The 24,046-nt window shown below is 43.9% G+C and overlaps 1 protein-coding gene across 4 annotated transcripts in view; it reads left to right on the top strand.

The window, feature by feature from the left end:
- Nucleotides 1–24,046, top strand: part of LOC138815263 (N-acetyllactosaminide beta-1,3-N-acetylglucosaminyltransferase 2) — a 180,307-nt gene that overhangs the window by 88,170 nt on the left and 68,091 nt on the right. Inside the window, exon 1 of one of the 4 annotated variants that reach the window (XR_011368237.1) lies at nucleotides 5,860–5,909. The exons of the other annotated variants lie outside the window; for them this stretch is intronic. The gene's annotated coding sequence lies outside the window, so the exon portion shown is untranslated. Of the gene's footprint in view, nucleotides 1–5,859; nucleotides 5,910–24,046 lie in introns of those variants that run through there. 4 annotated transcript variants of the gene reach the window in all.

The raw sequence follows: 24,046 nt of genomic DNA, 5'->3' as shown, positions 1-24,046 counted from the left end.
CCAAAGGAGACCAAATTTGTTCCCAAACCCTCTCTCTCTCTCTGGCTTTCTTCCAAGTTAATGAACCTTCCTAGGTGTCCTATTTCTTTTCTTTTCTTGCGTTTCTTTTCTTTTTGTTGGTTGTGGGGCCTGAACTCTGGGCCTGGGCGCTGTCTCTCAGCTCTTCAACTCAAAGCTAGCGCTCTACCACTTGAGCCACAGCACTACTATAGATGTCCCATTTTTAATGTCTGAAAAAGAAGGGCAGAAGGACTCTTGAAGTGCTGGAGGTTAGAATGGTACCATGAAACCTGGAGGGTGCGCTGCCGGGCTCACCTGCATCAGGGATCCTGGTACAAGAATAAACCTGGGGACTGGGGTTTATGGGGTTATAGAGCCAGAAACCTATTCCTGATTTGTTGTTTTGTTTTCTTACTGTCCTTCTCTAAATGGTTATATTGTATTCCCAAAAGCTACTGATGTCCTCCGACGGTGAGACAAGCTAGCTTTCTTGGGAATACAGTGCTACCCTGGGCCTGTCTTTCTTTTTTCTTTTTGGGTCCGGTTGTGGGGCCTGAACTCTGGGCCTGGGCGCTGTCCCTCAGCTCTTCAGCTCAAGGCTAGCGCTCTACCGCTTGAGCCACAGCACCACTTCCGGCTTTTTTCTTTTTGCTTATGTGGTGCTGAGGAATCAAACCCAGGGCCTCAGGCATGCAAGGCAAGCGCTCTACCACTGAGCCACCTTCCCAGCCCTGGGCCTGTCTTTTTTTGATAGCTGGTTCACTGTTTTCTTACTGAGTAGGAGGGAAAGTATCCAAGACTTGGCAACGGGACAAAGATTCCTCTAGGCCCTGGGAAGCATGCTGAGCTTGGGCATCACTAGCAGGCTTTCCCCAGGGAATGATCACATTCTCTAGGAATAACCTCTAATGTAGATAAAATATTTTACAATTGTATTATTTAGGGAAAGTTGGGGAAGTATTGAGACAGGGCTTTGCCATAATCTCTAACTTGGTACTTAATGTTGATAGATTATTTTATACTATATATGTTTTTTGGGGGAAAGGTGGGGTGTGTTAGGATAGGGTCTTGCATATATCTCAGGCTGACCTGAAAGTGGCAATCCTTCTGCTTCAACCTTGTTTCTGGGATTACAGGCAGGTACCACTAAACCCTACCTAATTTGCAAAGAAGGAATAGGAAGTTTGTAGACATGCAAGCTTAATTTTCATTGATAAAATAAATAAGTTTCAGTCAAGTCTAGGACTTTATTTATTTAGTCGGTCATGAGGCTTGAACTCTGGGTGCTGTCCCTCAGCTCTTCAGCTCGAGGTGAGCAGTCTACCACTTGAGCCATAACACCACTTCTGGCTTTCTGGTGATTTTTTGGAGGTAAGAGTCTCACAGACTTTCCTGCTCAGGCTGGCTTTGAACTGCAATCCTCAGATTTCAGCCTCCTGAGTAGCTAGGATTACAGACATGAGCCACTGCGCCCAGCCTTACTATTTTATTTTATATAAAGCAGTTTAGTAATCTTAAAACCACATAAATGTTTCTACACTTTTCCTCCCCATCCCCCTCTTTTTTTGGCTAGGCTAGGGGTCAAACTCCAGGTCTGGTGAATTTTTGACAAATAAATGTTCTACTACTGAGCTACATCCTTATCCTTCTTTTGCTTGTTGTATGTGTGTGCGTGCAAGCGCGTATGTGTGTGTGTGTGCATGTGTGTGTGCCTGCATGCATACTAGTACTGAGGTTTGAACTTAGAACCTCATGCTCTTGCTTAGCTCTTTTGTTCAAGGCTGGCATTGTATTACTTGAGCCACATACCTACTTCCAGCTTTTCGCTGGTTAATTGGAGATAAGAATCTCATAGACTTTCCTACCTGGGTTGATTTTAAACTTTGATCCACAGATCTCAGCCTTCTCAGTAACTAGGATTACAGGTATGAGCCACCAGATGCTCTGCCCCCTGCCCCCTCTTTTGTTTCTTTGAACCAACTTTTGCATCCTAGTGACTCATTCATTAGTTGAGGAAATTTCTGATACGTGTTCATCTCTATTTGTATGAAAACCATGTTTTTAATTTGAAAAATCCCATGGTAAAATTGGCTTTTTCCTTGTATAGTTGTATGAATTCTAACCACATACAGAGTTCTGTACACATTACCACAATCAGTAAACAGAACAGGCCCAGCCTCACCTCCGCTTTAGTCAAGCTACCAGCCCAGGCCTGTGGGATTCTTTCTCTGACCCCTGCTATCAAACCCAGGAAAAAGTGTGGGGTCTCAAAATTCAGCTCTGTCTTTCTGCTTCTTTGTTGGCCCTCTCTGGCAAGGAATTTAGAATCCACTGAATTAGACATGAGAACAAACCGGGGGAAGCTCTGAAGTCCCCAGTGTGCTTTGGGAAAGGGTAAATAATTGTACTAAGCAGGGACACCAAGCCAGATGACTCATTACCTCCTTCCAACCTGCAAACCCATTTCCTTCACCAAGGAGATGGTGGCATCCAGACATGGTAAGATGGAGGAAGCGGTAGCCGAGGGGAAGGAGCCCTTCTGGGAAGGTTTCTAGAAAACCTGCTGATCTCCAAGTCTGGCTGTTACTGCAAACAAAGGTGGTCAGAACCTTCCACTTTTTGCCTTTCAGTGGGGATAGATAGCCCCAGCCATAAAGATGGGAACTGTCGGGAACTATGGTGCATGGGAGAAGTGATAGGAGATAGAAGTGGTGGTGGGACAGGGAGGCATAGAGATGTCCCAAATAAAAATCCTAAGAATTGGCTGGGAAGGTGGCTCAGTGGTAGAGCGCTTGCCTCGCATGCATGAAGCCCTGTGTATGATTCCTCAGCACCACATAAACAGAAAAAGCTGGAAGTGGTGGTGTGGCTCAAGTGGTAGAGTGCTAGTCTTGAGCAAAAGAAGCGTAGGGACAGTGCCCAGGCCCTGAGTTCAAGCCCCAGAACTGGCAAAAAATAAACCAAACAAACCAAAATATTAATTGTAATGAGATAGACATGCTCTCTCTGTCTGTCTCTCTGTCTCTGTCTCTGTCTGTCTGTCTCTCTCTCTTTCTCTCTCTCTCTCTCTCTCACACACACACACACACACACACAGCACTGTTATCCCCAGGGCTTTCAAAGCCCATGTGTCGATGCAATGTAGGACTTATAAGTCTTCACAGATTTAAAGTTCACAATTCTCTCTCTAGTCCCGAATTAAAGTTTGAACCTCCCCTTTGGCCTCATTTACAAGCAATGAAAGCAGACATTTTGGGATAGGCCTGTGCCCTTTCTCTTCTCTTGAAACCTATTTTCTTTTTCTTTTCCTTCCTTCCTTCCTTCCTTCCTTCCTTCCTTCCTTCCTTCCTTCCTTCCTTCCTTCCTTCCTTCTCCCTTCCTTCTTTCCCTCCTTCCCCCACCTTCCTTCTTTCCTTCCTTTTTTCTCTTTCTTTCTTTCTTTTCTTTCTTTCTTTCCTTCCTTCCTTCTCGCCTTCCTTCTCTCCTTCCCTCTCTCTTTCTCTTTCTCTCTTTCCTTCCTTCCTTCTCACCTTCCTTCTCTCTTTCTCTCTTTCCTTCCTTCCTTCCCCCTCTCTCTTTTTCTTTCCTCTCTCTCTTTCTTCTTTCTTTCTCTCTCTCTTTGTTTCTTTCTTTCTCTCTCTTTGTTTCTTTCTTTCTCTCTCTCTTTCTCTCTTTCTTTCTTTCTCTCTCTTTCTCTCTTTCTTTCTCTTTCTCTCTTTCTCTCTCTTTCTCTCTTTCTTTCTTTCTCTCTTTCTTTCTTTCTCTCTCTTTCTTTCTTTCTCTCTTTCTCTCTCTTTCTCTCTCTCTTTCTCTCTCTCTTTCTCTCTCTTTCTCTCTCTTTCTCTCTCTCTCTTTCTCTCTCTCTTTCTCTCTCTCTCTCTCTCTTTCTCTCTCTCTTTCTCTCTTTCTCTCTCTCTTTCTCTCTCTCTTTCTTTCTCTTTCTTTCTCTCTTTCTTTCTTGCCCCCAGTTCTAGAGCTTGAACTCAGGGGCCTGAGCTTTAGTACTCAAAGGTAGCATTCTACCACTTGAGCCACAACACCACTTCTGACTTTTTCTGTTTATGTACTGTTATGTACTGAGGAATCTACCCAGGGCTTCATGCATGCTAGGCAAGCACTCTACCACTAAGCCACATTCCCAGCCAATTCTTAGGATTTTTATGAGCCACTGCTGCCCAGTTCTTGAAACCTATTTTCCATGTTGGCAGTGGTATATGTAAAGGGCTGATATACCAGCCTGAGATATCACTGATCCTAGCCAGATTCATTGTCATGAGAAGCTATTTAAACATTCTCTTTCTCCTGGAAGAAGCTGTGGTAATCTTTTGCCTAATGCTGGAAGCTGTACTCTAGTTTGTACTTCTAAGTTTAAAAAATATTACTATTATTATTATTTTGGGTGCTGGTCCTGGGGCTTAAACTCAGGTACTGGGTGCTGCCCTGAGCTTTTGAGCTAAAGGCTAATGCCTTGAGCTTTAGCTTCATTTGTGGCTTCTTGGTAGGTAATTGGAGATAAGAGTCTCACAGAAGCCAGGCACCAATGGCTCACACCTGAATCCTAGCTACTCAGGAAGCTGAGATATGAGGATCATGGTTTGAAGCAAGCCTGGGGAGCAAAGTCCCTGTGAGCCTCTTATCTCCAATTAACCACTCAAAACTGGAAGTGGAGCTGTTGCTCAAAGTGATAGAGCACTAGACTTGCTGTAGAGCTCAGGGACAGTGCCCTGGCTGTGAGTTCAAACCCCACAACTGACAAAAGCAAAGAGTCTCACAGATTTTCTTGCCTGGACTGGCTTTTAACTGCAAGCCTCAGATCTCTGCCTCTTGAGTGGCTGGGACTACAGGCCTGAGCTACCAGCCCCTAGCCTAACTTTTCTTTTTACATGCTTGTGTATTATCTCCAGGGAAACCTTTTAGCCTTTAGGCTGTGACTTTTTTTTTTTTTTTTTTTTGTCAGTCATGGGGCTTGAACTGTGGGCCTGAGCACTGTCCCTCAGCTCTTCAACTCAAGGCTAGCACTCTACCACTTGAGCTACAGCACCACTTCCAGTTTTCTTGTGGTTTATTGGAGATAAGAGTCTCACGGACTTTCCTGACCAGGCTGGCCTCGTATCTCAGTCTCCTAAGTAGCTAGGATTATAGGCACCTGGTTTGTGACATTCTTAAGGGCGACATAAAGTGGGAGTAATTACTACACTGGGACACTATCTGTAGACTGGGATTGTGACAGGTAAGTAGCAAAGTAAGGGACTGTTGTTATCGCCATATTAAACAGGAAACATCTTTCATGAAAGAGGCCCAGCCTATCAGTCTGTGATACACACATGTGTGTTTGTGTGTGTGTGAGTGCATGTGTATATTTGATCTTTCTTCCCAGATATATCAAAGCATCTTTTGTATATTAATAAGGCAATACCTTGAGAATGGCGGCTGGTCTTCAGAAAGAGCAAGGCAGAAAGACCAGAGAGTTAGAGCTTTCAGCCCCATGCCTGACCTGTGGGGAGGGAAGAGCCGGACCTTGGGTTAATAGGCCATGGCAATGATGTAACTAATCTGCTTATGTAATGGGATGTCCCTAAATGCTGTAAGTGATGGAGTGATGGTGTCAGAGGGCTTCAGAGTTGGTGAGCTGTCAAGGTATGGAGTGACAGGCGTGGAAACCCTCTGCATAGTTTCTATTCCCTGAATCCTGAGTAGTCTGCTCTGTAATGAACTGGCAATGGTAACTCAAGGGCTTTCCTGAGATCTGCGAGGCATTCTAGCAAATCATCAAGCATGAGGAGGGGCTTGTAGGAACTCCTGATATAAGTTCACTGGTCAGAAGTACAGGGGACAATCTGGATTCACAGTGGACAAAGGGGGGGCAGTCCTGAGGGGTCTGTACTTGCCCGGGATCGCTACTATCAACAGTAAGTAGAATTAGGAGTGTCAGTTGGTTTCTAGACAATTGGATACTGTCTTCATCTGTTTTGTGCCATCATAACAGAATAGTAATTTGGCAATTTGTTAGCACTGGAGTTTGAACTCAGGAACTTATGCTTTTTAGTCAATTGTCTTACCACGTGAGCCATGCCTCGAGCCTCCATCTTATTTCTTTTCATTTTGCATGAGTGAGTCTAGTTAGAAAAGTAAGGCTTAGGGCTGGGAATGTGGCTTAGTGGTAAAGTGCTTGCCTAGCAAGCATGAAGCTCTGGGTTCGATTTCTTAGTACCACGTAAACAGAAAAAGCTGGAAGTGGCGCTGTGGCTCAAGTTTGCCTTGAGCACAGAGAGGCTTAAGGACAGTGCCCAGGCCCTGAGTTCAAACCCCAGGACCAGCAAAAAAGAAAGAAAGAAAGAAAAGTAAGGCTTAAAAAAAGTGAAATGAACAAGACATGGAAACAACAGGTGGTTTTTGTTTTTTGTTTTTTGATTGTTGATCTTGTCGCCAATATACTGTATCTAGTTCTTTTTTTCTTATTTTATTTCATTTTTTCTTTTCCCATTGGCTTATCCCTGGCAATCACTGTCTTTGATTCTGGTACCCTGCGCCTTATATATACATATGTCTGATTTAGGGAAGGAAAGGGACACAACAAAATGCTGAAACAAGGACAAAGAGTGATCCATTGCAACAATGACACTCACAAGACACTATGTTGGAAATGACCTTTACAACTTTGCAGGGGGTGGGGGAGGGAAGGGATAGTGGGAGAAAAACAAAGGAAGGGGTAACAATGTTGACAAGAAATGTACTCATTACCTTACTCATGTAGCTGTAACCCCTCTGTACAGCATCTTTACAAAAAAAAAAAGTACAAGAAGTTCTTTTTCATACCTCTCCACCTGTTTCTTCAGTACTTCAGTTTAAGGCTCCAGAAGACTCTTCCTGCCTTACTGAGGTCTGAGAATTTTAGGGACCGGTGACTTTCCTAAAGTCAGTTTGGTTCCACACCAGGGTCCGCTCCTCTCAGAAAATGTATGTGCTTCTTCTGGGGCTCCTGCCCCCGAGTAGCTGGGAGTCAGCTGCAGCTGAGGTTAAGCTTCCCATAGTTCCAGTAAAGGTACTGAAGGACGCCTCCTGGCCTAGACTCTCCTAGAGCTTACCGGGCTGCCATCCAACCTCCTGGCTCTTGGTGACACAGAAGGAGGTACTTGGGAGCACTCTTTGGTATCTTGTCCTCAACCTTCTCTCTCTCTCTAGTTCAGGTATATGAGAAAGACGAGAACACTAAGCTTCTACTCTAAGGCCTCTGTTTCTTTTCTCCTGACACTTTCCCTATCCTATGTTTCAAGGTTGTACTACTTCCCAGGTTTGGTTGCCTGTAGTTATAGCTCTCTTCTCTCTCTCTCTCTCTCTCTCTCTCTCTCTCTCTCTCTCTCTCTCTCTCTCTGTCTGTCTGTCTGTCTGTCTCTCTCTCTGTCTCTCTCTCTCTCCCCCCCTTTTCCTTCTCTTCCCCTATCCATCCCCTCACATCTTCATTTGTGAAGTGAGTGTTTCATATGCCATTAACCCACATTGAAACTTCATCTCTAAAGTGAAAGTATACTTCCTTCTTATGTCCAAATATGTAGTTTTGCTCCCCAGTATTTGTGCCAGTTCCCCAGGGCGGTTTCACAGACTCTACCAAGTCTCACCCACTCCAGCCAACTATCTGAGCTGAAGTCTTAGTGCAAAGACCAGATTGCTGCTGCTCTTCCTCTCTTCTTCCTTTCTTCTGTGCTCTCTCTGCACACCTCCATCTCATGCAGCACAGCAGTTTGCTCTCCCTCCAACAAACTCTTTTCTGCCTGAAAAAAAAAAAAAAAGACCAGATTGCTTCAAGCCATCTCAGGACTCTGAATCTGGAATCTTCTGTGGATACAAGATGGAAAATACCTCCTTATGCCAAAAAAAAAAAAAAAAAATCAGAAAAATCTCTGTTCCAGAGAGAGTCCAGAAATTATCTTTGTCCTCACCCTCTCTTTGTTTTTTTTTTTTGTGTGTGTTTTCTTGTGTCATTAGGATATTTGTTGGCATGGGTGTTGGGGAGGGGAGAGAAGCAGCAGTCAGTTAGACCCAGAGTTCACCCAAACCACACACAGCTGGGGAGAACTGCAGCTTCGGTTCCACTCATCCAAGAAGGCGTGGGGGTGGAGCTGGCCTCTCTGCAGAGCTGCATCCAAAAGCCAGCCTTATCTCAAGCACAGCCTTTGAAACCCTTTCCTGTGAGCCAGTCACCTTAAACACCATGACCTTTACTTACTAGAGGTCTGGGGAAATTCGGGCCACTTGTTCTCACTTTGAAGTGCTTCAGAATGGGAGTAGACCACTGCCACCTGAGTCATTTTTTCCAGATGTGCTGAAGGGGGTGACAGCCAACTGGTGACATGGGAAAAGCCCTGGATTTGAGTCTCAGCAAGATGTCGGCTAGTCATGAAGAATGCAGCTGCTGGCAGCCCCGTCTTTGGCTGTGCTGGGGCTCATCTGCAATGTGGGAGAGGAGAGGAGAGGATCTCTGCCTGGTATCTTGCGCGCAGAATGATGTACACAGCGATGTGACAGCATTTAGAGAGATTTTGTTTTGGTTGTATGGAGGATTGAACTTGGGCTTTGCATTTGCTAGGCTAGCACCCTACCATATGAGCCATGCTCCCAGTCCTTTTTTTTTTTTGGCTGGTCATAAGATTTTTGGCTGGACATAAGGCCAGCTACCAGTGTGTTGGCCTTTAATCATGTCCCTGAGCTTTGTTGCTTAAGGCTAGTGCTCTACCACTTTAAGCCTCAGCTCCACTTCCGGTTTTTAGGTGGTTAATTGGAGATAAGAATCTCATGGAGCCAGGCTCATGCCTGTATTCCTAGCTACTCAGGAGGCTGAGATCTGAGGATCATGGTTCAAAGCCAGCCCAGGCAGGAAAGTCCTGAGACTCTTATCTCCAATAAACCACTAGAAAACCAGAAATGGCGCTGTGGCTCAAGTGGTAGAGTGCTCACCTTGAGCTGAAGAGCGCAGGGACAGTGCCCAAGCCTAGAGTTCAAGCCCCACGACTGACCAAAACAAACAAACAAACAAACAAACAAACAAAAACCTCATGAACTTTTCTGTCCAGGCTGGTTTTGAACTATGATTCTCAGAGCTCACCCTCCTGAGTAGCTAGGATTATAGACACAGCCTGCAAACCCAGTGCCTGCCTAGGTTTTTTTTGTTTTGTATTTTTTAAGTTTACTTTTAGGTGAGTGTCTCAGGTTTTATGTCTTGATCATGATCCTCCTGTCTCTGCTGCATGAGTAACTAGGATTGTAGATGTTTAATAACATGTTGATCTTGGCCTTGTTTTTAATAGGGTTTTGCTTTGTAGTCCTGGCTGAATGATTGTCCTGCTTCAACCTCTTGAGTGCTAGGGTAATGACAGCTGTGCACCACTCGACTGAGTATGAGAGCACTTAGAAACCTGTGCCTCAGACTTGGCATATGTTGGAGGGAATGTACATTACACTCAGTACACTCAGTGTTAAAGATTATGTCTATCTCTGAGCTACATTTTTTTTTTGTCAGGCATGGGGCTTGAACTCTGGGCCTGGGCGCTGTCCCTCAGCTTTTCGGCTCAAAGCAAGTACTCTACCACTTGAGCCTCAGCACCACCTCTAGTTTTCTGGTGGTTAATTGGAGCTAAAAGTCTCATTGACTTTCCTGCCCGGGCTGGCTTTGAACGGCAATCCTCAGATCTCAGCCTCCTGAGTAGCTAGGATTATGGGTGTGAGCTACCGGTGTTCAGCTCACTGAGTTACTTCTTAGTCAGGTGAATCGAGACATGTTACTTAAGTCTGTGAGCCTCAGTTAGTCACCCTATAGTCTTCTGGAAAGTGGATAAATGAGATAGGAATGCTCAGGGAGTGCCGTTTAGCTGTGTCATCAGATGTCACTTGATGCTGCTGTCCAAGTGAAATGCCTTATTTGGAATAGCAGCACAGAGAACATCTGGGTTTCCATAAGCCAATCCTCTGCATGGGAAGAAAGCAGCTGCCAGGTGCCTGGGAAGGCTGCCTCAGCGGCAGGCTTCCGGCAGGGATTTTCCTGCCCTGCGTAGTTGTCAGTTTCCCTTCTCACTGGAGTGCAGGCCAGATGTATGGTGGAGGCAGCCGGGGATCCTCTGCAGAGCGCACTGCCCACGGGTCTCACCTGCCCCTCTCTCTGCTCTGTGAACAGGACATGGCCACTCACCTCACTGGTTGTTTTTTTTCTGCTTTCTTTTGATGACTCATTTTATGACTATTTCAGGTAAACACATGGGCAAGACTTTTTGGCTCAGTTTTCTGCTCTCTGTGTTCTCTGCCAGACCCATAACTCTTCCCTCTGCGCCCAGCCCACTGTCCCCAAGGAATGGGCCAGAGCACCAGAGGTTACGGGATGCCTGGGCTGTTTTGGCAGATCTGGAGTGGGGGTCTGGGCATCTGCTGGAGCAGTGGACTCACTCACTGTTTCCCCCCATGAAAAGCAGAGACAGCTGTGTCTCCTCTGCCCTTCCTGACAGGAAACCAACACTGGCTGAAATTTCTCCACTGGTGGCTCAGGACTTAGTGTCCTGGTCCCAAGTTCAAGGTGAAAGTCCTGGGAGCTGCCAGTCTTCAGGACCAACATTTCCTGCTCTCAGAAAGAAGGCCAGCCTGAGAGAACTCTGAACTTCCTCAAGTTTGCTATTTAGATGATCCCATATCTATTTTCCTGTAATCACTAGTTGTGAATCACAGAACAAAGATGGTCTAGGTGCTTTTTCTAGGGACCACCAAATAAAGAGAAAGCTCCAACCTGACCAAGCTTCTTTGTCTGTGAAGATTTCTATAATGGGTGTCCTAAAGAGAGGGAGGCAGACCTAGCTCTGAAGTGGTCGGCCTACCTGGCCAGCAGGGAGCTTGTGGGTAAGATGTTGGTCTGTGCCAGCAGGGAGTTAGGACAGGGAGCAGTTGCCAAGGTCACAGAGTTCTTCCAGGAGTGGCCCTGAGGTTAGTTTGAGAGGCCTTAGGATAAGCGCTATCTAGACTCTTGGGACATAAGAGTAACATGAACGTGTAGGAATGCAACAAGCATGCTAGCTGTCCTCCATGGAGGGTTTTCTCAGGCTCGGCCTAGTCCCCTTGGCACATCCCTAAGTTGGGGAGGTGCTGCTGTTAACACTTCCCTACTTTATAGATAAGGAAACCAAGAGGTTCCCATGTGGGTGTGGCATTTCAGATCCAAAAGGCTTGTATTAAAGTGTTGCTACATGCTAGTTCCCTGCTAGATATTGTCCCGAGAATTATCTTTGTATGGGGGGAGGGAGGGAGGGCTTGAACTCATGGCCTGGGTGTTCTCTCTCAGCTTTTGTGCTAAAGGGTAGCACTCTACTACTTGAACCACAGCTCCATTTCCAGAGGGTTTTTTTTTAATTGGGGGAGGGGTGTGTGTATGTGGTTAATTGGAGATAAGAGTCTCTCAGACTTTCCTGCCTGGGCTGGCTTTGAACTATGATCCTCAGAACTCAACCTCCTCAATAGCTAGGATGACAGGCATGAGTCGTCTGTGCCCTGCTCAAGTATTTTGTTGTCCTCAGAAGAGAGTTATGGGGTAGACTTTATTATCTCATTTTACAGGTGAGGTGCATAAGATTCCAGAGAGTGACAAGCCTGGCTGTGGGTACAAGGCCGTCCAACCCCACCACACCTTCTAGGCACTGTAGCTGAGCTAGGTTGATATAACCCTTCAGCTGGCCAGGAGGCTGGTGAGGAATCAGCCATGAGGTCTCCATGACTGCCACATTGCTGGAGGATGGTAACCTTCTCTTACTGGCTCTCCCACAATCCTGTGGAAGGAAGAGGGGACACCCAGTCTGAGAAAGGGTGTGGCACAGCCTGATCCCAGACTTCCAGTAGCTAACACATTTCTGAGTATAGTCTCCAGTGAAGTGCTGGAAGCACCTTGGAAAATAGGATCCTAGTCATAGGGATGGATGCTCTTACTCTCAGGGATGTTGCAGTGATTGGATGAACTCATTCAGGTGAAGCATTTTGAACAGTGTCTATCATGCAGGAAGTCTGCACGCCTCCTAAACTTCATGCAGGTAGAAGGGGAGACTTAGGGACAGTCTCAGTGCCCAGCATCATATAACTAGAATGAAAGAATGAACTCCAAACAGCCAATCTGATGCCTGTTTATCCCATATTCAAAATTCATGTACCAAGAGTAAGAAAGGACATTGGTGCCAATTCTGGGACTTAATCTCAGTGCCTGCGTGCTGTCCCTGAGCTTTTTGTGCTCAAGGCTATAGCCCTACCACTTGAGCCACAGCTTCACTTCTGGCTTTTTTTTTTAATAGTTTATTGGAGATAAGACTCTTACAGACTTTTCTGCCTGGGCTGGCTTTGAACAGTTATCCTCAGGTCTCAGTCTCCTACGTAGCTAGATTACAGGCATGAGCCACTGATGTCCAGCTCCAACTATATATTTTTTATTGTGAAAATACTGTACAGAGGGGTTACACTTACATGGGCAAGATAATGAGTACATTTCTTATCAAGCATTGTAGCCTCCTCCTTTGTTTCCCCTTCCCATCCCTTCCCATCCGCCCTTCCCCCCTCTCACCGTACCAAAGTTGTAAAGTTCTTTTGAACATAACGACTTGTACTTCTCATTGTTGCAACAGGTCCACCTGTATCCTTATTTAAACGACTTGTTTTTCCCCTTCCCCTCCACAAATACAGTGAAAGCAGGGGTTATACTGTGGGGGAGGGACATACAAAGCAACAAAGAAATAATCTTATAAATGTGTTAGAAACAATCGCATGAAAGAAAAAAAACATTTGAATACATATCTTAGGGTTCATTTCCCTAACATCACCTTATCTGACCTTTTCTGCTTGACTCAGACATACACTAGATATTGCAAATAAGGGAAACCATGGGACCTATGTTTCTTTGGGCCTGGCTTACTTCACTTAATATAATTTTTTCCAAGCCTTTCCATTTCCTAACAAATGGGGCAATGTCATTCTTTCTGATGGAGGCATAGAATTCCATTGTGTATATATACTACATTTTCTTGATCCATTAATCTACTGAGGGGCATCTGGGTTGGTTCCATATCTTAGCTATAGTAAATAATGCTGCAATAAACATAGTCATGCTGGTAGCTTTAGTGTGGTCTTGTTTGTAAACGTTTGGGTAAATGCCCAAAAGTGGGATTGCTGGGTCATAGGGGAGCTCTATGTGGAGTCTTTTGAGGAACCTCCATCCAAATATTTTTATTAAATAAATTATGTATATTTTTAGATGTTTAAATTTACAGAATTATTGTAAAGGTGGTCAAAATTCCCATATAGCGTAAACTCTTTTCACTTATTTAGTATCATATATTTGTCCTAATGAATGTTGGTCCATTCATTGGGATAAATAATAATTTGCTATTAACTAAAATCCATACTGTAGTCATATTGTCTTAGTTTTGGTCCAGGGTCCTTCTTCTGTTCCAGCATCCTATCCAGAATACCACCATATTACATTTATTTGTCAAATCTCCCTAGGTTCCTCTTGGCTATGACATTACCTCACTTGCCTTATTTTTGATGACCTTGGCAGTTTTGAAGTATGCTGATTAGTTTTGTTTTTTCTGATTTTTTTTCCCCAATAATGCCTCGGGTTTGGCATGTTGGGGAGGAGAGCCACAGGGGGAAAGTGTCATTCCATTACATGCACCAAGGGACTCTCCATCAGCATGCCTTCTCCCTGTCCACCTTGACCTTGACCAGATGGTTGATTTGGTATTTGTCTGGTTTCCTCACAGTGAAATTATTCTGCCTCCCTCCATCCACACTATACTCTTTGGATATATACTTAGAGAGTGTTGAAGGGTGGGCATCTACATAAATTATTTAGAATTTTGCACCGCAAGATTTGCTGGTACAATGTATTTTTGTTCCTTTGTTTTGTTTTTGTTTTTTTTTTTTTTTTGTTTGTGTGTTTGAGACTGAGTCTTAGTCTTTTGCCCAGGCTAGTCTCAAACTGCTGGGCTCAAGTAATCTTCCCTCCTTAACCTTCTGAATAGCTGGAACTATAATATATGCCATTGCTCTTGGCCTACATAAGCATTTAAAACATATAGCTTACATTATAGTTCACTAATACTTTCATTCCCATTATATACTTAGATCAAACTCCCTTCCCTTCCCTTCCCTTCCCTTTCCTTCCCTTCCCTTCCCTTTCTTTCTCTTCCCTTCCCTTCCCTTCTCCCTTCCCTTCCCTTCTTTTCTTCTGTACCAGTTCTGGGGCTTGGACTCTGGGCCTGGGTGCTGTTCCTGAGCTATTGTGCTCAAAGTTCTAGTGCTCTAGTAGGCATTTATTTCCCCAAATCTCAGTGAATAATGCAGTGCAAATAAGAACTCATCTTACTCATTGGATTGGGAGATTTCCAAATACTTCTTTGTTATCAGACATATCTAACAGATGAAATTTACAAGTGAAATCATGGAAGAATGGAATCTTTCATTAACAGATTTGATTATGGCAACAATACCAGGCATCCTGTGAACGGAGATTGCTGGGGAGAAGGGGGCCCTACCATTTCAGGAGCACCAAACATCTGTCTGAAAACATCTACCGTAGGCTCACTGCTCTTTAAATCAAGATGAGAAATGATTCCTTTGGTCAGAAGCTTTGTTCTCTGTTCAAAGACCTTCATCTCAGAGAAGTCTTTATCTTAAACTATCGAAATCACTGAGCATAGGAGCATGCTGGTTAAATTCTATCCTGAGGTGAACTTAAAAAAAAAAAAGTGTGTGTGTGTGTGTGTGTGTGTGTGTGTGTGTGTGTGAGAGAGAGAGAGAGAGAGAGAGAGAGAGAGAGAGAGAGTCTGAATTCAAGGAAAGAGTATTTGAGGGGGTGAGAGGTGTGTGCATTAGTCAGCTTTCTATCACTACAATGAACTACCTAGATGATAGTAATTTAGGAGAGAAAAAAGTTTATTTTAGCTCATATTTTGAAGGTTCTAATCATAATCAACTGGTCCTATTATTTTAGGCTTGTGTTGAAGCAGCACATGATGGAAGGACCATGTGTTGGAGTAAAAATTGTTTACCTTATGGCATGGAGCAAAAAAGAAGGAAGGAAGGATCTAGTCTATCAATCCACTTTGAGAACATGCCTCCAGTGACTCAATGACCTTCTACCAGGCCTTACCTCCTAACATTATCACCAGAGGACCAAACCTTTCACATGTGGACATTTATCCACATCATAGCAAGCAGAAAGAGAACTTGAGATTATAAAAGAGTTGTACTAAGCCAGGCACTAGTGGCTTATGCCTGTCATTCTCAGGAGGTTGAGATTTGAGGATCCAGCTTTAAAGCCAGCCTGGTCAGAAAAGTCTGAGAAGACTCTTATTTCCTATTAGCCAGTAAAAAGCTAAAAGTGGAGGCTCAAATGGTAGAGCACCAGCCTTGAGTATAGAAGCCAACCAAGAACGTAAGGCCCAAATTCCAGCTCCAGTTCAAGCCCCAATACCAACACACACACACACACACACACACACACACACACACACACACACACACACACACACACACACACACACACACACACACACACACACACACACCCATCCCCCCCCCCACACACACACAGAATACTGATTCTTTACAAGTCCATCTGTCTGCCTTTTGGCTGTGGTACCAACCCCTTGCCCTTCTCCCTCCCCTCTCCTTTCTTCCCCTCCTTTCTACAGACTCTCCTCTCTTCACTAAAGATGTCATATTCATGGGTGATGAGACAAATAATTTCCTTTTTAGCTTAATTCTTGAGAGAAGCAGCTGCTACTCATTGAATATCTCAAGCTTAGAAAATAATTAAATGTGACTTTTTAAGCCCTGAAAAAACATCTCCATTTTAATTTGGAGGCTCCTGAGTGAGCAACCTCAGTGACATTTGATGTCTCCGACCTTATCTGAAGCAGCTCATTGGAGGCTGACAGTCCTTGAGTCATTTCAGTACCCACCACAGTATAGTGTTGGTTATTTCTCATTTCTGCTTTTCAATTAACACAGCAGTAGGAAATTCAATTAGAATATAAAGGCTTTTGTCATTAATCTGGAGAGCCAAATTTAAGCTTACGTAGTCAGATTTTACAGAGAAGACAGTAAATAGTGCATTGATTATCTTGTGTTCATTTCCTCTTGCTATTACTGATACTTAAGGAACGTGAATAAGCCCGAAGCCTCAGAGTTCTTTCCAGCATCCTAAACCTGCAAATGCATCTTGTCCCATGGTACCTCTGCTCTGCCATGAATGACCTTTGAGAGACTTTGTTGTTATCAAGTTGTACCTGTTTTTAGCCTCGCTACATTTCTATATGTTACAAGAATGACTTCGCTGTGGTTATCAGTATTTTCCCATGAAAAAGTTACTTCATTTGGGTGCATTTATGTGGACAGTCCATTTTTATTATTACCAGTGGTTTCTATAAAGTGCAAAAATACCATGTGGACACACACATTTTTCTCTGTTCTCACACAATCATTGAAGCATGGTATTATTTTACTCATTTATCAGATGATTACCAGTCACTGTGTAACTAATCACTCCAAAACTTTGATGGCTGAAAACATCTCTATTACCATTGTGTAAAGTGCCTGCCTTCCTCACATGCACAGGACCCTTGGGTTTGATCCCTAGCACCCAAACAAAACAAAACAAAACAAAAGTCCCCACTACACTGGATCTCTCAGATGGCATCTTTACTGATGTCTCCGCTGAGATGCGCAGATCTGGAGGCTGGCTGAGCTATCCCCACATACCTCTCTGCATTCAGCTCCCTCATAGCACAATGGATTTCTTAAGGACTCTTGGCTTCCTCAGGACTAGCATTCCAAGATACCAGTGCTTCTTATGACCTAGCTTCACTTTTGCTACATTCCCTTGGTTATTATCTGCAGCCCAGCTCATTGTGGGAGGGAGCTTGGAAAGAACGGCAACTCAGTAACAAGGCCATTAGGGCAGAAAGGGCATCTTTGTAGACAAGATGGGGAAATTGAGACTGACAGATTATATAATGTACCCAAGATTACTCTGCCAATAATGGCGACATTGAGATTTTAACCTAAGAGGTCTTTTCTTGTACCTTTCTTGTTCTTGTAATTGATGATTTTGGTTTCTGTCTCAAACTGTGTGTCTAGAATGGCCTTTTAAAAGTTTAGCCTATCTGCTGACTACATCAAGCATAGCTAGGTTGGGACCATCATCTGTGGCTTATGCTAGCTACTCAAGAGACTGAGATCTGAGGATTGCAATTTGAAAACAGTCTGGGTAGAAAAGTTCATGAGACTTTTTTTTTGGGGGGGGGGTCTGGTCCTGGGGCCTGAACTCTGAGCCTGGGCGCTGTCCCTCAGCTCTTCAGCTCAAGGCTAGCGCTCTACTACTTGAGCCACAGCGCCACTTCTGGCTTTTTTCTTTTTGCTCATGTGGTGCTGAGGAATGGAACCCAGGGCCTCATGCATGCAAGGCAAGCACTGAGCCACTTTCTCAGCCCTGTTCATGAGACTTTTATCTCCAATTAACCAACAAAAAGATGAAGCCTTGAGTGCAAAAAGCCAAGTAAGATTTCAAGGCTCTGAGTTCAAACCCTAGTACACACACACACACACACACACACACACACACACACACACACACACACACACACACACACAAATAGTAAGAGTAGCTAGGTTAAATGTATGTGGAAGAAATCCAGTAAAATGAGCAGCACAACTAGCCAGAACCCTTTTGGGGCAGTGTTTATAGAATGAAGCTGCTCAAAGTGTCACAACCTGGCAGGCTGGGGTTCTTTTGCTCTGTCCAGGCAGGAGAAGAGAAGCTCTCTCAATTATTCTGGGCTCTTGGCAGATGATGGAGTAAATGACAGCAGGCAGCAGCAGTGGTTGCTGGGCCTCTGACAGCTAGAATGGCAGCTTAGGGTTTAGCCTTGGAGATTCAGGCCTCAGGCCTTAAGTGTAACAGCTCTTTCTCTTGGCAGGGCCCTAAGGTGGGAGTGGGTATTTCCACTTGTAGTTGTGATAGATCAAGGCCACTCTACTGACTTGGCTTACTCTTTTCACTGTTGTGGGACACTCTTGTTGGCTTCTCTGTTGTCCTGCTGCTAGGACAGTGTCATTCCTGCTGCCACTGTTGCTGTCACAGCTTCTCTTCTTTCAGTTCTAGCTCAGCAAAAGTAGGCAAGACCAGGGGACAGCACAGCAGGGTGTCTTCCAGCTGCTCAGAAATTGAGTTGAGCAGCTTGCTTATATTGACAGAAAGAGAGTGGGGAATATGACAGGAGTGTCTATATCAATCAAAGCAGGCTCCTTCATGCAAATGAAGGTAGTGTTTGCACCAATCAAGATACAGTCTCTGATACCTTCCCTAGCAGCCTCTTATGCAAATGAAGGGCTGTACTCACACCAATCACAAGATTTCTGTCAAGCCACTAGGGTGAAAAGTGTTCTTGAATTAGTTAGGGTGGAAATGGATGCAGGGTCCTGTTGAGATCAACAAGATGTAAATAACAAAAAGCCTCAGGCAAGCTGTTTACTGGGACTGTGCCTTTGATAGCCAGTGTTGGGTTGAGGGTATTTGGCTGGCTAGTAGGCTGATAGTCCTTCAATCAAGGCAGCCAGGACTCCAGGGGAGAGCCTGAGAAATGCCAATTAGGAAATCATATGCTCCAGCCGCCATCATCTTAGCATACTTAAGGGGGAAATAAACATTAAAAATGGTGCTTACATGGGGCACTGGTAGCTCCTGTAATTCTAGCTACTCAGGAGGCTGAGATCTGAGGATTGTGCATGGTTTGATGTTACCCCAGGCAATAGAGTCCGTTGAGACTCTTCTCTCCATTTAACCACTATTTTGACAGCTGTGGCTTCAAGTGGTAGAGCACTAGCCTTGAGCAGAAAAAGCTCGGGGACAGTGTCCAAGCCCTGAGTTCAAGCCCCAGGACCTCTCCCTCCCTCCCCCCCCCCCAAAAAAAGTACTTACAATCCAAAAGTTGGTGGCTTACACCAATCATAGCTACTCAGGAGGCTGAATTCTGACATGGTTCAAAGCCAGCTGGGCAGGAAAGTCTGTGAGATTCATTTCCAATTAGCCACCAGAAAACTGTAAGTGGAATTGTAGCTCAAAGTGGTAGAATGCTAGCCTTGAGCACAAAAACTCAGGAACAGCACCCAGGCCCTGAGTTCAAGCTCCACAACCAATCCCCCCCCCAATGATGCTTATAATTAATATTAGCAGAGCTTTAGTAGTATTTTATAGTACTCTCCATTGCTCAGCTCCTGTCCAAGTGCCCCCAAGGAGAGGTAGGTACTTTCTATCTAATTTAACAGTAAAGGATGCCTAAAATCTAGAATCCTAAAGGGATTCTAGAATATTCCCTGTTTAGTTTTGCTTCAAGGATCCTCCTTGGCCATTCCTGTAGTAGATCAGTAGGACATTGGCAAGCTATTATCCATTGAGACAACATAAATGTCTGCAAACTAAAAACTTTGGTAATATCAGAAAAAGCTTCAGGAAGAGCTCAGTGGGTAAGAGAACAAAGTGTTTGCTTTTCAAGTGTCCTGGAGCTTTTAAAGCGTATCTGTTATTGTAGATAGATAAGTGGGCCTAAGTAGGAACAAGAAAATGCCTTGTGGTGCAAGATTATATTCTGAAACCCTGATGGCCCACACCCTGAAACAACAATTAAGATAATGGCAGGAGACTCTGCTTTTATGGAGACCACTCCATAGCAAGGTTAAGTGAGTGAGGACAAGGAGGATCAAATGTGCAGGTGTAACCCTCCCATATCAGCCTCTGCTCAGTGTCCAGAGTATTTGGGAAGGGCCAGGAGGGCCTCAATTTCTCGAGACCTAGTGACCCCACCCTATTGGACAAAACTCCAATTCCCACAGCTCTACTTTCCTGAGCTGTTCACCTCACCCTTTGAGCAGGATGAATTCTATTTTCCCAATAAGTCATTTTTTACTATGTTCTTTCTTTTCAAGTGTTTTTTTCTTTTTTAAATTCTGCTGTACCTGGACATAACATCTAAGAACGGAAGAACCTCTGTAACACCCCAACCATTGGTAAGCATATCGGTAGGTTTTATTAGAGTCAATTTGACTATCTTGAAGAAAAAGATCCCAGGACCTAGCAAAAGTGTATTTCCTACTCATAGTAGAAGTTTATTGCAGTTGCTATTGGTGCTCTGTTCCCCTGTCTTCCACCTCCTCCTGGAGACCTAGGCTGATGCGCAGCTGCTCTCTGCATGGCTAGTGTCCATGGCAAGCTTACTCAGCAATCATACATTTGGCTGTCAAATGACACATTATGACTCCTGCTTTTTTGGGGGGGGGTCCGGTTGTGGGGTCTGAACTCTGGGCTTGGGCACTGTCCCTCAGCTCTTCAGCTCAAGGGTAGCACTCTACCACTTGAGCCACAGTGCCACTTCCAGCTTTTTCTTTTTGCTTATGTGGAGCTGAGGAATTGAACCCAGGGCCTCAGGCATGCAAGGCAAGCGCTCTACCACTGAGCCACCTTCCCAGCCCTATGACTCCTGCTTAAGAAAAGATTGGCCAGAATTGTTCACAAGACTCTGTACAACCACAAACGTACCAAAAATACAAACCAGAATGGGACAAAACCAAAAATATGTGTGTGATTAGCACACATGGATGATCTTAGATGTTTACTTAGTGTTTTACAATGTTTATGAAGTACTCCTCAAAAGGCTTGTGTGTTAGAGACTTGGTCTTCAGCTGGTGGAGTAGGTCACTGAGAGGTTCAATTGTGAAGGCTCTGACCTAATGAATGAATCCTTTGATGGACTCATAATCTGATGGCCTTATTGGGAGGTGGTTAGAAGTAGGAGGTGGGGCTTGGTTGGATGAAGGTCACTATGGGCATGACTTTGAAAGGTACACTGTGTCCCTAACCCTTTCCTGTCTCAGCTTCCTGGCTGTTATAAGGTGACAAACTTTGTACCACTACAACATTCAGTCATGACGTTCTGCCTCATCACCAACCAGAAACAACAGAGCCTGCCTACCATGGACTGAAAAATCTTTGAGTTATGATCCAAAACGAATCTTTTCTCCTGTCAGTTGATCTTCTCAACCATTTGGTCATAGTAACATAAAACAGACTGATACACTTTAGTAACCTCATGATGTAAGTTTTGGAAAATATTCTTTGTTTTCAAAAGTACAGGGTAGGCAGAAATAGCAGAAGAACTTGTTTCAACCAACTTCCCACTGACCACAACTAGAAAAAGTGGAAATAGGTGTGGAAAATTACCAAGAGATTGAAAACCAGACAGGCCTTGACCCAGGGAAGCCAAGAGAGGTGAGCATCAGGTTGGCTCTGCTTTTCCTCTCAGGTATTGATTACTCAAAAGTGGGCAGATGATACCATTTCATACCCATTCGGATGGCTGCTCTTGAATGGAACAGGAAATAACAAGTATAGATGAGGATGCAGAGAAAATTGGAATCCTTAGGTGTTTTTCTTGGGAATGTAAAATGGTACAGCTACTGCAGGAAAACAGTATGTCAGCTCTCAAAAAAAATAGACATAGAAATACCATGTGATTCAACAATTCCACTACCAGGTTTATGCCCTAAAGATCTAAAAGATAAACAACAACAACAAAAAAGGACTCAGATAAACATACATGTATGTTTGTAACCCAAAGGAGTAGAAACAATCCCACTGTCTATGAATGGATGAATAGATAAACAAAATGTTTAAGATATTTAGAAATAGATCCATAGACTAGAACTAACTAGTGGCAGAGGTGGGTTAGGGAGGGGAAGAGGCAATAGGATGTTGTTTAATGAGTTTTAGCTTGGGATGATTTTGGAGATGGTTAAAGGTAATGAATGATAGAACAACAAGGTGCCACTGAATTTATACGCTTAAAATCGTTAAAATGATCAATTTTGTTATCTATATTTCAATAATACGCACAAGTGGTAGATGAAAGGCTTTTAAACAATCTTATGTGACAGAAATGGGGTTTACGACCAGCCAAGAAGGAAGGACTCAGAAAGCTACATGTCAGTAACTTCCTAATTTTCATCTGTGTTTGAACCTTATTAACTTTTGACATGGAATGTGACCCACATTTTTCCCAGCCATTCAGATTAGCCTTTACTTAAATATTCAAAGAAAATAACCTGGTCTGAGGCTAGAGTTTCACCTCTCTCTCAGATATTGTTAAGGATGCTGGATTCACACTATTGCTATGGTTTAAGTGTGCCCCCCTCCCTCCCAAAAAAGATATATTGGAAACTTAATTCCCAAAGTGTCTGGCTCATGAGTGTTCTACCCTCATTAATGGATGAATATGGATAAAAGAACTACAAATCGCACCGCCCCATGTGATATTTTCCACCATGTTGTGATACAGCAAGAAGGTCTTCATCAAACATGGCCTCTCAATTGCAGATTTTCCATGGGCTTCCTAGACTCCTGAATCAAAAGCCAAATACATTTCTATTCATTATAAATTGTCCTGTCACTGGTACTGGTTTAGCAAGACAAACAGATCAAGACACTAAAGGTTTCTGGAATCCTTTAACTCCCCTTTGCTCCCAACTTCTCCTGGATCCTTCTTTGTTCTCACAGGTTGTACACACTCCTCTGAGGAGGTTTGTTTCCAAACAGGGACTTTCATGTCATTTCCAAGACAGAGCCATCTGGAGAGAAACTGGCTAGGATTTTTTTTTTTTTGGCCAGTCCTGGGGCTTGAACTCAGGGCCTGTGCATTGTCCCTGGGCTTTTTTTTTTTTTGTATATATTTTTTATTGTAAAAATACTGTACAGAGGGGTTACAGTTACATGAGCAAGGTAATGAGTACATTTCCTGTTGAGCGTTATTACCTCCTTTGTTTTTCCCCTACCATCCCTTCCTTCCCCACCTCCTCAATTCTTCCCTCCTCCTTGCCTGTGCTTCTTTTGCTCTACCACTTGAGCCACAGTGCCACTTCTGGCTTTTTCTGTTTATGTGGTACTGAGGAATCGAACCCAGGGCTTCATGCATGCTAGGCAAGCACTCTACCACTAAGCCGCATTCCCAGCCCCCTGGCCATGATGTTTAATGAACTCTACTGCAGGCCTGATGATCTTTGTAAGGAAAGGCTTTTTAATTGGAAGAGATGAGCCTCATTTAGTACTTAGTACTGAAAGTTTCCTAAACTTCTTGTTCATATCAATGTCAAGGTAGACCCAGAAGTCTCAATATCCAGTCCAAAGGCTCTTCTCTGAATCTCTAGGCCCTAATAATGGCACATACACAGAAAAATACACCAGCCTCCTCAAATGTGACTAGGCTAGGTATTCCAGGCTGACTTTGAACTTGTGATCCTCCTGCTTCAGCCTCCCGATTTCTGGGGTTATAGATTTATACTACATACTTTTCTTGAGATATGCATGTTAATAAATGTCTAGGCAGGTGGCATGCACCTATAGTTCCAGCTACTCAGGAAACAGAGGTCAGGGGATAGTTCGAGTCCTGGAGTTCAAGGTCAGTCTGGGCCACAGAGTAAGACATCTCTTTTTTAAAAAAAAAGGTGGGTTTTTTTTTTGCTTTTTTTTTTTTTTTTAGGTCTGAAAACTTCTGCTTTGTTCCCCCTCACCACCCCCTCCTCCCATGTTAATTTGTGTTTTGTAATAGGGTCTCTAACTGGGAATCTAGAAGGGTAGAAGGAAAATACTTTTTCCCTTCCTATAGCCACTAAAATATTCAATGACCTACTGATGGCTCTTAAGCTGTACTCTGGAAAACAATGTACTAAACACAACCCTACCCCCTTCACTTCCCTCCCAGCCTAAGAGTGTTTGGTAATGCCTTAATACCTGCAAAGCATGTTTTAAAGCATACATTATCCCACTTAATCCTGACACAACCCTGAGGTAGAAATAATAACTCGCTTTTTATAGATGAGTACAGAAGTTCAAGAAATGCCACCCTAAAATATGCCACTTTGGTCTGCTGATTTCTTTGAACTGGGGCACTTGCAGGGGGAGGATGGGGAGAGATGCAGGCAGGAG

This window comes from Dipodomys merriami, unplaced genomic scaffold (assembly GCF_024711535.1).
Source record: "Dipodomys merriami isolate MVZ:Mamm:240054 unplaced genomic scaffold, mDipMer1.0.p SCAF_63, whole genome shotgun sequence".
Classification (NCBI taxonomy): domain Eukaryota; kingdom Metazoa; phylum Chordata; class Mammalia; order Rodentia; family Heteromyidae; genus Dipodomys; species Dipodomys merriami.
This window is presented reverse-complemented; position numbering and strand designations above follow the sequence as displayed.